We start from the raw sequence: 14646 nt of genomic DNA, 5'->3' as shown, positions 1-14646 counted from the left end.
GCCATCCACGCACGAATACCCTCGTTTAAAAGAATATTTTTGGTGTAGAAAGTCTCAAATTCAGGATCTTCCGCTGCACGGATTTCCTGGGAAACAAAGTCATAGGCACGTAAGTTCAGAGCCAAGCCAACTACGCCAATAGCACTCATCCATAAACCGGTGACGGGTACAAATAGCATAAAGAAATGTAACCAACGTTTATTGGAAAAAGCAACACCAAAGATTTGGGACCAAAAGCGGTTAGCAGTGACCATTGAATAAGTTTCTTCAGCTTGAGTTGGGTTAAAAGCACGGAAGGTATTTGCACCATCACCGTCCTCAAATAGAGTGTTTTCTACGGTCGCTCCATGAATAGCGCATAGCAGAGCCGCACCTAATACTCCGGCAACTCCCATCATATGAAATGGGTTCAACGTCCAATTATGAAATCCTTGGAAGAAAAGGATGAATCGAAATATCGCTGCTACGCCAAAACTCGGCGCAAAGAACCAACCAGATTGCCCCAGTGGATAAATAAGGAATACAGAAACAAAAACAGCAATTGGACCAGAGAATGAGATTGCATTATAAGGCCGCAATTGAACAGACCGAGCAAGTTCAAATTGGCGTAACATGAAACCTATTAGTGCAAAAGCCCCGTGGAGAGCTACAAAAGTCCATAGACCGCCTAATTGACACCAACGAGTAAAATCTCCTTGTGCTTCGGGCCCCCATAGTAGCAACAAAGAGTGTGCTAAACTATTGGCAGGGGTAGAAACTGCTGCGGTTAAGAAATTACAACCTTCCAAATAGGAACTAGCCAATCCATGGGTATACCAAGAAGTTACAAAAGTTGTCCCTGTAAACCAACCCCCTAAAGCGAAATAAGCACAAGGAAAGAGCAATAGGCCAGACCATCCTACAAAAACGAAACGGTCCCTTCGTAACCAGTCATCCATAGTATCAAATAGATCATTTTCTTCTTTAGGAATTCTACCAAGGGCTATAGTCATAGTGATCCTCCTATTCAATTACTTCAACCATTTCCGAGCACCTCATATCACTTTCCAAGGCATATGATAGTTTTATTATCTGTGGACGATTTCTTTCTCGTTCAATGCCCTTTTTCAATGGTCTCGAAGAGAGAAATTTCCCATTTTTATCTATGGAGTCACAGTCACAACCGAGGTCGTGGTAAATCCATGAATTTGATTCGATTTGTTTTTCTTATACTATTTATTTGTTTTTCTTATACTATAGAAATAGAAATAAATTGTTTTTCTTATACTATAGAAAGAAATAAACCTTTGAATTCAGCATTATTCCAAGACTCCTATTTCAAAGTCTATCTTTTAAGGGAAAAATGCAAATAAAAGTAACCCTTCTTTTCCCATTCCCTCTCTATTGCATGGGTGGAAGAACTAAAATAATAGAGGATTCTGAAAAAAAAAAATGGACCTTCGAAATCCAATTTTATGTGTAGCGCAAAGGAGTTGCGATTTCTTCTTATTCCTATAGAACATCTAGTAACAAGAATATGAAATCGTAAATAGCGAAAAATTCTTGTCTTGCGCGGTCTAAGTCTAAGGAAATAAAAAAAATTCGCTTATACAATTTCATCTACATCGAATTTATATATCAGAATAGCGGATAGAGGCATCATTAAAGGAGTCAGGTCTACTTACTTTATGCTTCTTTCCAATTTTATGGTGGATTTGATAAGAACCCTTTTTGCTTTCTTGATAAATAATCGACAAAAAAAGCGTTTTTTTTATATAACCTGCTTGTTTTATTATAATTATAACAAGTCCTATATGGAAATGCCCGCTAAAGAGAAAATCTATTTGATTGTCTCTCGGCCAATATCGATTTTTAGAAAGAAAAAACAAGAATTTTCTTCTTTTTTTATTAACATTAAGAAAAAAGAATATAATTAAAATGGAATTGGCAATATAATTTTTATAGACTTTTGAAAGAAAAAAAAGGGGTTTTTTGCAACCGTTATTTCTTATTTCTTGCCTATATCATATCACGGAAACCTTTCGCTTTGGAACGTGGAGAGATGGCTGAGTGGACTAAAGCGGCGGATTGCTAATCCGTTGTACAATTTTTTTGTACCGAGGGTTCGAATCCCTCTCTTTCCGCTCCCTTGGATCATTTGGGACTTTCGAATTGGAAAGAATTCTGACCCCCGGATTTTCTCATAGATAAATGTACGAAACAAATCCAATAAGAAAAAAAAAAACTGAATTTTTACTCCTCGCGTCCAGGATTCCGTCCTGGGTCATTAGATAAGAATCCAAAGATAAAGAGTGAAACAAAGAATATCACTACTGTATAAACAAAAAGTTTGAGAGTAAGCATTACATAATCTCCAAGATTTTTTTTTAAGGAATAGATTACCAGTTTTTCCTTACCACACGGATCCACTAGGATGGTTTTTTTTTATACCTAAAAATGCAAAAAAGAATTCTTGAAAAAAATTGCAAGAATTCTTTTATAATAAGCACTCTTATCAATAGCAAAAATAGGGTTAGGTGGTTAGGTATTGTGTAGGTACCTTTAGGTACCTGCTCAACCTAGGTGCAGGGGAGTAGAAAGGCTGATCCAAATTTATTGCTGTAGCTACCCATTCAATGTAGAAGAATTTAAATTTTAGAATCGAAGGTTCATAATATAAAAATATAAAACTTCTCGGCTTTTACCCATTTTAAAATTTTTTTGGAATGAACACATCATTCAATTTGGCATACAGAGTACTAAAGATTTCATCGAAAACTTACAGCAGCTTGCCAAACAAAGGCTAATAGAAAAAAGAATAGAGGTATAACAGGCATAATATCCACGATTGGATTGAAAATAGCATAAGCTTCGGGTAATTTGGCAAAGAAAAAACTAGTAGGATAAAGAACAGAATTAAAACAGATACAGGTTAAACTAAGTATATTAGGCATAACAAGCATTTCATTCTTGTAGAGTAAATAATTGGATTTTTCTTGAGTTATTTTTTTAAGGGAAAGAAGGAAAAGGCAGATTCAAAATCTTTTTTCTTCGGACTTTCCCAAACACAAAATACCTCCTTGTATTCGCACTCTCAAATGAGAGTGGAATAAATTCGACTTTCATATAATATCTTAATAGAATTCCATGTAATGATCAATGCATTTTTTTGATTCTATATTATCCGCATGTGTAGAATACTAGCAAGAGAATATCCCTCCTTTTTTATGTAATTGAAATGGTATTGACGAATAACAAATAAACATACTAGTGTTTATTAGTGTCGCATAAAACCCGAAATGGGGCGTGGCCAAGTGGTAAGGCAGCGGGTTTTGGTCCCGTTACTCGGAGGTTCGAATCCTTCCGTCCCAGATTGTTTCTGATGAAACAAACGGTGAAATCATATAGTATTCCGTACGAGACAAAAGTTTATTAAAGAGAATAATGATATCTTATTCTTTCTCAGAAAACATAATAAAGTCTTAAGTCCAGTCAAATTGACTATCTTTATTTTCATGAAAAAATGGGATCTATCAAGCACATTCAGGATATGCCTCTACTATAAAATCACTTAGTCATATTTTTTTCTTCCTTTTGGTATTCGAGTTGAAGAAGTACGAGAATTCTATAACTACCAAAAACTTTCAATCTTTTCATTGGAATAGTTTATTTAGTTATTATAGTTAATTGTTTTTGGTACTGAAAAAATATATTACTACTAGAATTCTAATTCTAGTAATTAAATTAATTAAACTTTTTTGGAGGTTGATAGTTTATTTATTGAGGAAGAGTCAATCCTTCTTTTCTCACTTCAAGATTGATCATCTCGAGCCATCCGTTGAGGGTGGAAATTTAAGAATAAATAAGTTTTAAGCAAACTTGTTTAGTCGTCTTTTTCAAACTATGTTTCATTCATATGATAGAATTTTAATATGGGTTTAAATAAATTGGATCTTGGCGGAGGCTTCCCGGATAAATACTTACTTTCTTTTATCCATATTGCTCCATAGATAGCAAGTTTTAATTAGTATAAAAAAACTAAACCAATGACTATTCATGATTCCATCCATATTGGATCAATTCTCTATACCACTTTGCAATGAAAAGAGGAATGTTTGTTATGGTAAAACTTCGTTTAAAACGATGTGGTAGAAAGCAACGTGCGACTTGAAGGACATGATCGATTGTGGATTTTGCTATCCATCATTTTCCATAGTAATGAAAATGCTCTTGGCTCGACATAGCCTGTTCTATTCGTTCCGAACCAAATTTGCGCTGGGTTTAAGTAACATAGTACACGATGGAGCTCGAGAGGACAGAATTTTTTTTATCAAGGGAAAGAATCTAGGGTTAGTGAAAACTAATAAATTAGGCCAACTTTGTCAGTCTATCCTTAATATAGAAATAAATCGAAAGGTTAAAATAAGAAGAAAGTCCAATAAAAGTATATCAGAATCAATCCCTCTTATTAGATTTCTATAGAAGAGATAAATGCTTTATCGAAGGAAATAAGAAAAAAGGGTATGTTGCTACTCTTTTGAAAGAAAAAAATAGGAATTCCCGAAGTAATGTCTAAACCCAAGGATTTCACAAATCAAAGATAAAGGATTCCAGAACAAGTAAACACAATTTTCAATTGTCTCAACAACAGAGTTGGATTAGAATAAGGAATAAAAGTCAATTCGTTCGAAATGAGACAAAGAAAAGAGTTTAAAGACGACTCAAAAATTTTGGAAGGATTTTGCCTTCGAAGTTTGTCAGGCAAAATTAGCCCACTTGAGTCATGAGTATAAATGAAATTTGTTTTTTCTGTAAGGAAATTAATGCACGTCATAGTCTAATTTCTATTATTATCGACAGAAATTCGAATCATTTTCTCGAGCCGTAATGAGGAGAAAACCTCATATACGTTTCTAGGGGGGGGCGTTGTTTATCTACATCTATCCCAATAAGCTGTCTATCGAATCGTTGCAATTGATGTTCGATCTCGAAGAGAAGGAAGAGATCTTCAAAAAGTAGGTTTTTATGATCCGATAAAGAATCAAACTTGTTTAAATGTTCCAGCTATTCTCTATTTCCTTGAAAAGGGTGCTCAACCAACAAGAACTGTTTATGATATTTTAAGGAAGGCAGAATTCTTTAAAGAAAAAGAAAGAACTTTGAGTTAATTGAAGAACTAAATGAATCAAAAAATAGGATAGGAGAAGATTATTAGTATTCCTAGTTGTCTAATTATTTAGACACAATTTACCTCTTTTTTAATCCTATTTGGATTTATATTATATCGTGCCAATCCAACATAAGCCCCTATTTTATTTACTTTTTCTATCTAATTTGTTTTCTTACCATTGTATTTCCATTGACAAAGGTCTATTGAACAAATAGAATTTGTAGATAGATGGGTCTCTTTATCCTCACTCCATATTCAATTTTTCCGCCTACACTTCGCTCAAATGATAAGGGTGTTCCTCTTGCATGTATTCTCATACAATATAATATATATTTTTTATAATATATATTTTTTGTTAATAAAAATCGCTAAAAATAAGGAGAATTTGGCCATCGTGATTAGGGTCGCTCTTTTTTTAACTTTACTTTAGTGGAATTTCACCGGACCTGTTCGTTTTGGCATTTGAGTGTTTTTCATGGTCGATAAAAAAAATCTTTTGATGTCTTGCTAGTTCAATGTTTTGACAGAAGCGCGCGGTGTAATTCCATTGATTTTTGGATTTCGATCGTATCTAAGATCCTTTTTTTATCTGGGTTGCTAACTCAATGGTAGAGTACTCGGCTTTTAAGTGCGACTATGATCTTTTACACATTTGGATGAAACAACAAATTCGTCCAGACTCTTGGTAGAGTCTAGAAGACCACGACTGATCCTCAAAGGTAATGAATGGAAAAAATAGCATGTCGTAATAAAATCAATCTTTTTTGAATGGAATCCAAAATTACGATTTTCTGGGTCTAATGAATAAATGGATAGAGCCTGGCTCCAATTCTGGTAAAATAAAAAGCAACGAGCTGAACTTCCTAATTGGAATGATTCCCCGCTCTAATTAGACGTTAAAAATAGATTAGTGCCGGATGCGGGGAAAGGTTGGGTTTTCCTATGAGTGGACCCTTTATTTTTTCTTTTTTTTTTTAGAAATCCTAATTATTCTTGATTATGGATTGAATAAGGGATGTTATGGATTGAATGTGTAAAAGAAGCAGTATATTGATAAAGAGGCTGTATTCCAAAGTCAAAAGAGCGATTGGCCTGCAAAAATAAAAAACTTGTTCTGTTCTTTTTTTTTAATTAGAACAAACATAAACTAATTGGGTAGAAAAGGAGCAGAAAAAGATCTGTGGATTAGACTCCCTTTCTTTCCAGGGTTTGTATTAAAAATGCAACACCCTGTTCTGACCATATTGCACTTCTTCTCTCTGATTCAAGTAGAAATACAAATGGAAAAAATTCGAAGGGTATTCAGAAAAACATAAATCTCGTTCAACAATACTTTGTCTACCCACTTCTCTTTCAGGAATATATTTATGCATTTGCCCACCATTATGGATTAAATGGTTCTGAACCTGTGGAAATAGTTGTTAGTTGTAATAACAGAAATTTAGTTCACTACTTGTGAACTTGTGAAACGTTTAATTATTCGAATGTATCAGCAGAATTTTTTGGATAACTCGGTTAATCATCCTAACCAAGATCGATTATTGGATTACAAAAATTATTTTTATTCTGAGTTTTATTCTCAGATTCTATCTGAAGGGTTTGCGATCGTTGTGGAAATCCCATTCTCGCTACGGGAATTTTTTTGTCTGAAAGAAAAAGAAATACCAAAGTTTCAGAATTTACGCTCTATTCATTCAATATTTCCCTTTTTAGAAGACAAATTTTTGCATTTGGATTATCTATCACATATAGAAATACCCTATCCTATCCATTTGGAAATCCTGGTTCAACTCCTTCAATACCGTATCCAAGATGTTCCATCTTTGCATTTATTGCGATTCTTTCTCAACTATTATTCGAATTGGAATAGTTTTATTACTTCAATGAAATCCATTTTTTTTTTTCAAAAAGAAAATAAAAGACTATTTCAATTCCTATATAACTCTTATGTATCAGAATATGAATTTTTTTTGTTGTTTCTTCGTAAACAATCTTCTTGCTTACCATTAGCATCTTCTGGAACTTTTCTGGAACGAATCCACTTTTCTAGGAAGATGGAACATTTTGGGATAATGTACCCTGGTTTTTCTCGGAAAACCCTATGGTTCTTTATGGATCCTCTTATGCATTATGTTCGATATCAAGGAAAGGCAATTCTTGCATCAAAAGGCACTTTTTTTTTGAAGAAGAAATGGAAATGCTACCTTATCAATTTCTGGCAATATTATTTCTGTTTTTGGACTCAGCCGCGAAGAATCCATATAAACCAATTAGCAAACTCTTGCTTCGATTTTATGGGGTACCTTTCAAGTGTACAAAAAAGTTCTTTGTTAGTAAGGAATCAAATGCTGGAGAATTCATTTCTAATAGATACTCGAATGAAAAAATTCGATACCATAGTCCCCGCTACTCTCCTCATAGGATACTTATCAAAAGCTCAATTTTGTACTGGATCGGGGCATCCTATTAGTAAACCCATTTGGACAGATTTATCAGATTGGGATATTCTTGATCGATTTGGTCGGATATGTAGAAATCTTTTTCATTATCATAGTGGATCTTCGAAAAAACGGACTTTGTATCGACTAAAGTATATACTTCGACTTTCATGTGCTAGAACTTTAGCTCGTAAACATAAAAGCACGGTACGAACTTTTATGCAACGATTGGGTTCGGCATTTTTAGAAGAATTTTTTATGGAAGAAGAGCAAGTTTTTTCTTTGATGTTCACCAAAACAACTCTTTTTTCTTTCTGTGGATCACACACTGAGCGTATTTGGTATTTGGATATTATACGTATCAATGACCTGGTCAACCCTCTTAATTAATCATTAGACGAAATTAAGAAACAGGAAAGGGTTGATAAATGATCAAGAAAAAACTTTTCTATTTTTCATTCTGAAATGTTCTTTTTATTATAATAAAGAGTAGGTGAATCAACTTACTAATTAAAAAAATTAGTAGAACTTCCTCTTTGGAATAGAAATTGGCTATTTCTACATAGGGAAAGTCGTGTGCAATGAAAAATGCAAGCACGATTTGGGGAGGGATTTTTCTCTATTGTAACAAGGAAGAATTATCTACTCCATCCGACTAGTTCCGGGTTCGAGTCCCGGGCAACCCATATAGAAAAGACCCATCAAAGTTTTTCACTTTGACTCACTTCATTTACAAATACAAAATTATTGGTTTGGTTAATTTAGTTATATGGATAGCTAATCTTTGGGCTGACTTGGTTGACATTGGTATATAGTCTATGTTATACTGTTAAATAACAAGCCTTCTATTATCTATATTCTAGTTAATACGTGTGCTTGGGAGTCCTTGCAATTTGAATAAACCAAGATCTTACCATGACTGCAATTTTAGAGAGACGCGAAAGTACAAGCCTGTGGGGTCGCTTCTGCAACTGGATAACTAGCACTGAAAATCGTCTTTACATCGGATGGTTCGGTGTTTTGATGATCCCTACCTTATTGACCGCAACTTCTGTATTTATTATCGCCTTCATCGCTGCCCCTCCAGTAGATATTGATGGTATTCGTGAGCCTGTTTCTGGTTCTTTACTTTATGGAAACAATATTATCTCTGGTGCTATTATCCCTACTTCTGCGGCGATCGGATTGCACTTTTACCCAATTTGGGAAGCTGCATCTGTTGATGAGTGGTTATACAATGGTGGTCCTTATGAGCTAATTGTTCTACACTTCTTACTTGGTGTAGCTTGTTATATGGGTCGTGAGTGGGAACTTAGTTTCCGTCTGGGTATGCGTCCTTGGATTGCTGTTGCATATTCAGCTCCTGTTGCAGCTGCTACTGCTGTTTTCTTGATTTACCCTATTGGTCAAGGAAGCTTTTCTGATGGTATGCCTTTAGGAATCTCTGGTACTTTCAACTTTATGATTGTATTCCAGGCAGAGCACAACATCCTTATGCATCCATTCCACATGTTAGGTGTAGCTGGTGTATTCGGCGGTTCCCTATTCAGTGCTATGCATGGTTCCTTGGTAACCTCTAGTTTGATCAGGGAAACTACTGAAAATGAATCCGCTAATGAGGGTTACAAATTTGGTCAAGAGGAAGAAACTTATAATATTGTGGCTGCTCATGGTTATTTTGGCCGATTAATCTTCCAATATGCTAGTTTCAACAACTCTCGTTCTTTACACTTCTTCTTGGCTGCTTGGCCTGTAGTAGGAATCTGGTTCACTGCTTTAGGTATTAGTACTATGGCTTTCAACCTAAATGGTTTCAATTTCAACCAATCTGTAGTTGATAGTCAAGGTCGCGTTATTAATACTTGGGCTGATATCATCAACCGTGCTAACCTTGGTATGGAAGTAATGCACGAACGTAATGCTCACAACTTCCCTCTAGACTTAGCTGCTGTTGAAGTTCCATCTATTAATGGATAAGGTTTTTCTGCTAACATATAAGAATTTTTGAAGACAGAAATACCCAATATCTTGTTCTAGCAAGATATTGGGTATTTCTGTCTTTATTTTGAATCTTTTTTTCTTCTTAATCTTTCTATTCAGAATTCAGTTAACGACGAGATTTAGTATCCTTTCTTGCATTTTCATAACTCGTGAAATGCCGAGTAGGCACGAATTCCCCCAATTTGCGACCTACCATAGGATTTGTTATGTAAATAGGTATATGTTCCTTTCCATTATGAATCGCGATTGTATGGCCAACCATTGTGGGTAGAATGCTAGATGCCCGGGACCACGTTACTATTGTTTCTTTCTCCTCCTTCATATTGACCTTTTCTATCTTTGCCAATAAATGATGAGCTACAAAAGGATTCGTTTTTTTTCGTGTCACAGCTGATTACTCCTTTTTTCCTTTTTAAAGAGTGGCATTCTATGTCCAATATCTCGATCGAAGTACGGAGGTCAGAATAAATAGAATAATGATCAATGGAAAAAAGAAAAAAATCCTTTAGCTGGATAAGGGGCGGATGTAGCCAAGTGGATCAAGGCAGTGGATTGTGAATCCACCATGCGCGGGTTCAATTCCCGTCGTTCGCCCATCGCATTATTGCAAATTCCAAAAATGCAATTTTCCATATTCCTAGTTACGTATTTACTTACGGCGACGAAGAATAAAACTATCGCTATATTTTTTCCTTTTCCTAGTTCTTCTTCCAAGCGCAGGATAACCCCAAGGGGTTGTGGGTTTTTTTCTACCAATGGGAGCTTTCCCTTCACCGCCCCCATGGGGGTGGTCCACAGGGTTCATAACTACCCCTCTTACTACGGGGCGTTTACCTAGCCAACACTTAGATCCGGCTCTACCCAAACTTTTTTGGTTCACCCCAACATTACCCACTTGTCCGACTGTTGCTAAGCAGTTTTGGGATACTAAACGGACCTCCCCAGATGGTAATCTTAAAGTGGCCGATTTACCCTCTTTTGCAATGAGTTTCGCTACAGCACCTGCTGCTCTAGCTAATTGCCCACCCCTTCCACGTGTGATTTCTATGTTATGCATGGCCGTGCCTAAGGGCATATCGGTTGAAGTAGATTCTTCTTTTCTCTCAAAAAACCCCTTCCCAAACTGTACAAGCTTCTTCCAAAGCATACGGCTTTCTAGATGTATATGACGATCTCTAGACAGATGGATCTTATATGAATCATATGATGAAGTACCACATGAGTGGATATATAGGAAAGGAATCCAAATCTGCCGAATCGCTCATGTTATGATCTTCTACATCCTAGGTCTCTGCGTTCCGTCATCTGGCTTATGTTCTTCATGTAGCATTCAGATCGAATGACTCTATGAAATTACGTCGATACTTCCACATATTATGGGTAACGTAGGAGACATCCCTATTTTCCCCCGGGGGTCTTAATTACCACTGCTTAGCTTTCAATTTGCCTCTGACCATCAAATTAAATGTGAATAACCCGTCCTCCTCTCTTTGAAACAAGGGGCGCTTCCGGTTCTGTGCGTGCTTCAAACAATTTTGTCTTCTCCATATTACCATATCTCTAGAGCCAATAATTTTCTATGAGGAACTACTGAACTCAATCACTTGCTGCCGTTACTCAACAGTTTTCTGTTGAGGTCTATCCCGTAGAGGTAGTCAAATTGGATCAGTGATCGATTTCTAGGTTTCGTCGTAAACCTAATTGGTTACTTCCAATTACGTAAATCAATAGTTCAAACCGCACTCAAAGGTAGGGCATTTCCCATTGATATAGGAACTTTTGTACCAGAAACAATAGTATCTCCAATTATAGCCCCTCTGGGATGTAAAATATATCTCTTCTCACCATCCCCATAGTGTATGAGACAAATGTATGCATTTCGATTAGGGTCGTATTCTATGGTTACGATTCTACCAGATATGTCTTTTTGATTCCGTCGAAAATCTATTTTACGGTATAGGCGCTTATGACCTCCCCCTCTATGCCTTGCGGTAATGATTCCTCTGGAATTACGACCTTTACCACAACGGTGCCGTCCATGGATCAAATTATTTCGTGGATTGGATTTCACTTGCCTGTCTACGGTTCCCTTGCGTGTGCTCGGGATAGGTGTTTTGTATAAATGTTTCGCCGTATTATTAAGTATTCTCCTTTAGTTTTTTTCTCTATCTAGAAGTGGAATAGAATAACCCGGTTGAAGGGTAATGATCATACGTCTGTAATGCATTGTATGGCCCAGAATAGGTCCTATTCTTCTACCTTTTCCAGGTAGTCGATGGCTATTCACAGCTACCACCTTAACACCAAAGAAGAGTTCGACCCAATGCTTTATTTCTGTCTTAGTGAATCCCGATTCGACATTAAAAGTATATTGATTCTTTCCCAATAAACGAAGACTTTTTTCTGTAAATACTGCGTATTTGATTCCATCCATAAATCGACTTTCCCTCCTATGCTCTGAGTTCCAGTATCGATAAGAATTCGAGTTCTTATTGTTCTTATGTTATGGTATGAATATACCATACCAATTCGTTATGTATGGATGATGGATGAGATTCCATGGATAGAGAGCCAGTTCCAATAGACTTATGGAATGTTCCCGTTCGTGTGCATCCAGCAGGAATTGAACCCGCAAATTTACCAATTATGAGTTGGGCGCTTTAACCATTCAGCCATGGATGCTTAACAGGGATCATCGTACATCGTAAATAACCAATTTTCATATAGAAAGACATATCATAGAAAAATGAAATCGAAAATATTCCGAGATGGCAAATATTCGGAGATGACTATGAAAACACCTCTCTGGATCCTCGAATTGAAAGAGAGATTGAGAGGGATCAAGAATCCTAATTCTCGCTATTTGGAATGGATCCAATTCTATTGAGTCTGACTCATAGTGATCATTTCTCTTTAGCAAAGAATGACCTTGGTTATCAAAGGATTGAACAACCGGGATCCATTTACTTATGATACCTAGTTGGCATTGATAACAAGGATCTAATGAATTATGAGTTTAATAGATCCTCTTTAGCAGAAAGACGTATATTCCTTGCTCATTATCAGACAATCACTTATTCCCAAACCTCGTGTGGGACTAATCGTTTTCATTTACCATCTCATGGAAAACCCTTTTCGTTCCGCTTAGCCCTATCGGGTATTTTAGTGATAGGTTCTGTAGGAACTGGACGATCCTATTTGGTCAAATACCTAACGAAAAATTACGATTTTCCTTTCATTAAGGTACGAGGGCTTCTTATTCCACAAGAACGAAAGCACCTTTTCATTCTTTCATATACTAGGGGTTTTTACTTGGAAAAGACAATGTTCCATACTAAAGGATTCGGGTCCATAACCACGAGTTCCAGTGCACTAGATCTTGTAGCACTTAGCAACGAAGCCCTATCCATTAGTATTCCACATAAGAAATCCATTCTAGAAAAAAATACAATTAGATTAGCTCTTCATAGACAAACTTGGGGTTTGCGAGCCAAGGTAAGATCGGCTCGGGATCATGGGACCCTTTTCTATCAGATAGGAGGGGCTCTTGTACAAAATAGACTTACTAAGTAATAACCCCATAGAATCTATCTATATAAAGATAAAGAGGCAATCGTGTCAGGAAGCGGGTTTTTCTTTGGCCAAAAGGTACTTCGAACTTGGAACGAGCATGAAGAGATTAACGAGACTTCTTTCTCTTTTGAGTTTTTCTGGCGGACCTGCCGCGCAAGATCTTTGGTCTTCCCCTGGAACCGATGAAAAAAAGTGGATCGCTTCTTATGTACTCGCTCAGAATGATTCTTCTCTATCTATAGTTCATGGCCTATTAGAAGTAGAAGGTGCTCTGGTGCAATCCTTACCGACAGAAAAAGATTGCAGTCAGGTTGATAATAGTCGAGTGACATTACTTCGTCGGTCCGAACTAAGGAATCTGTTAGAAATGTTTTGAAATGGATATTGTTCTCTCTTTGATCAGGGATTGCTATATGAAAAGAAGTGGAGTTTGAAAAAGGGAACGGAATGCTCAAACCGGAACTGCTAGAGGAACGAATTTTCAATAGCATAACTTGGGCTCCTAGAATATGGCGCCCTTGGGACAATCTATTTGATTGCAGGGTTTTGTTCCGAAGCAAAGATATCCGCGGAGGCCGGTTCGTTCGTCCTATTCTGATATTCAGGACCAAGAGGTACTGGATTCTCTTTCGGATAGGCCCTGAAAGGAGAAGAAAGGCTGAAATGCCAACGGACCTCTGTCTATTCTCTAATTCACCCGATCCGATAGTACCCGTTTTTGGAACGTCCAGTGCCAAAGTCACTGAATGGGTAAGTCACCAATCCAATCCCTTTGACAAATCGGATGTCATATTAGATATCATATTCTATATATATAGAAATATCATAGATAGAATAGACATATAGAATTTTTGGTCGGCAAATTCGAAGGAATCATTGAGTGAAAAAGGAGCAAAGAATGACAAAAGACGAGACTCTACTAGTCTTCACTCTTGTGGTTTCCTCTTCCTCGGTTTCTGTTTTCTTATTCGGGATCTTGCTTTTCATGGTTCTCATCTCTGCAACTCGCGATTTTCGCGAGAGAACCAAATCCAAGTTGGTGAAGATCATGATTTGGGCTGGCACGGGGATCGTTTGATCGATTTCCTTGATTTGATCGCTACTTAATGGGCGTGCGCTCAAAGGATACAAACAGGGATTCGCAAACAAAAAGGGGAATTCGTAGTCACTTTTTCCTGTCGCGTAAAAAAAAAGTCTTTACGCGAGAGCAATAGAGGTTGGGATACATCTATCTCTTCTGAGCAACCTCTTTTGGATTCTTAAGACCACCCTTGCAGTAGGATACCATCTGCTTTGGGTTCTTTATTATCTCCTTCGAGGGATTTTTAGGATCGTTCAGGCTATATATATTTAGTCTATTTTGGCTTTTACTGTCTACTTTTCTCAGGGAGATGGTTAAGGACCTCAGAAGATAGAGGAGAGCGCCAGGCCCAGATTTCCGGAATACTTCTACGGGGAATGCTCATTGAATGAGCATTCTCCATA

At 36.8% G+C, this 14646-nt stretch overlaps 1 non-coding gene across 1 annotated transcript; it reads left to right on the top strand.

The window, feature by feature from the left end:
• Positions 1–2035: 2035 nt before the first annotated feature.
• On the top strand, positions 2036–2123 carry TRNAS-GCU (transfer RNA serine (anticodon GCU)). Its single transcript has one exon. It is a non-coding gene; the product is annotated as a tRNA-Ser (tRNA).
• The last annotated feature ends 12523 nt before the right edge of the window (positions 2124–14646 follow it).

This window comes from Triticum urartu, unplaced genomic scaffold (assembly GCF_056163025.1).
Source record: "Triticum urartu cultivar PI428250 unplaced genomic scaffold, HENAU_Tu73 scaffold2, whole genome shotgun sequence".
Classification (NCBI taxonomy): domain Eukaryota; kingdom Viridiplantae; phylum Streptophyta; class Magnoliopsida; order Poales; family Poaceae; genus Triticum; species Triticum urartu.
The sequence above is the reverse complement of the archived record's forward strand: the minus strand, read 5'-3'. Positions and strand labels throughout refer to the sequence as shown.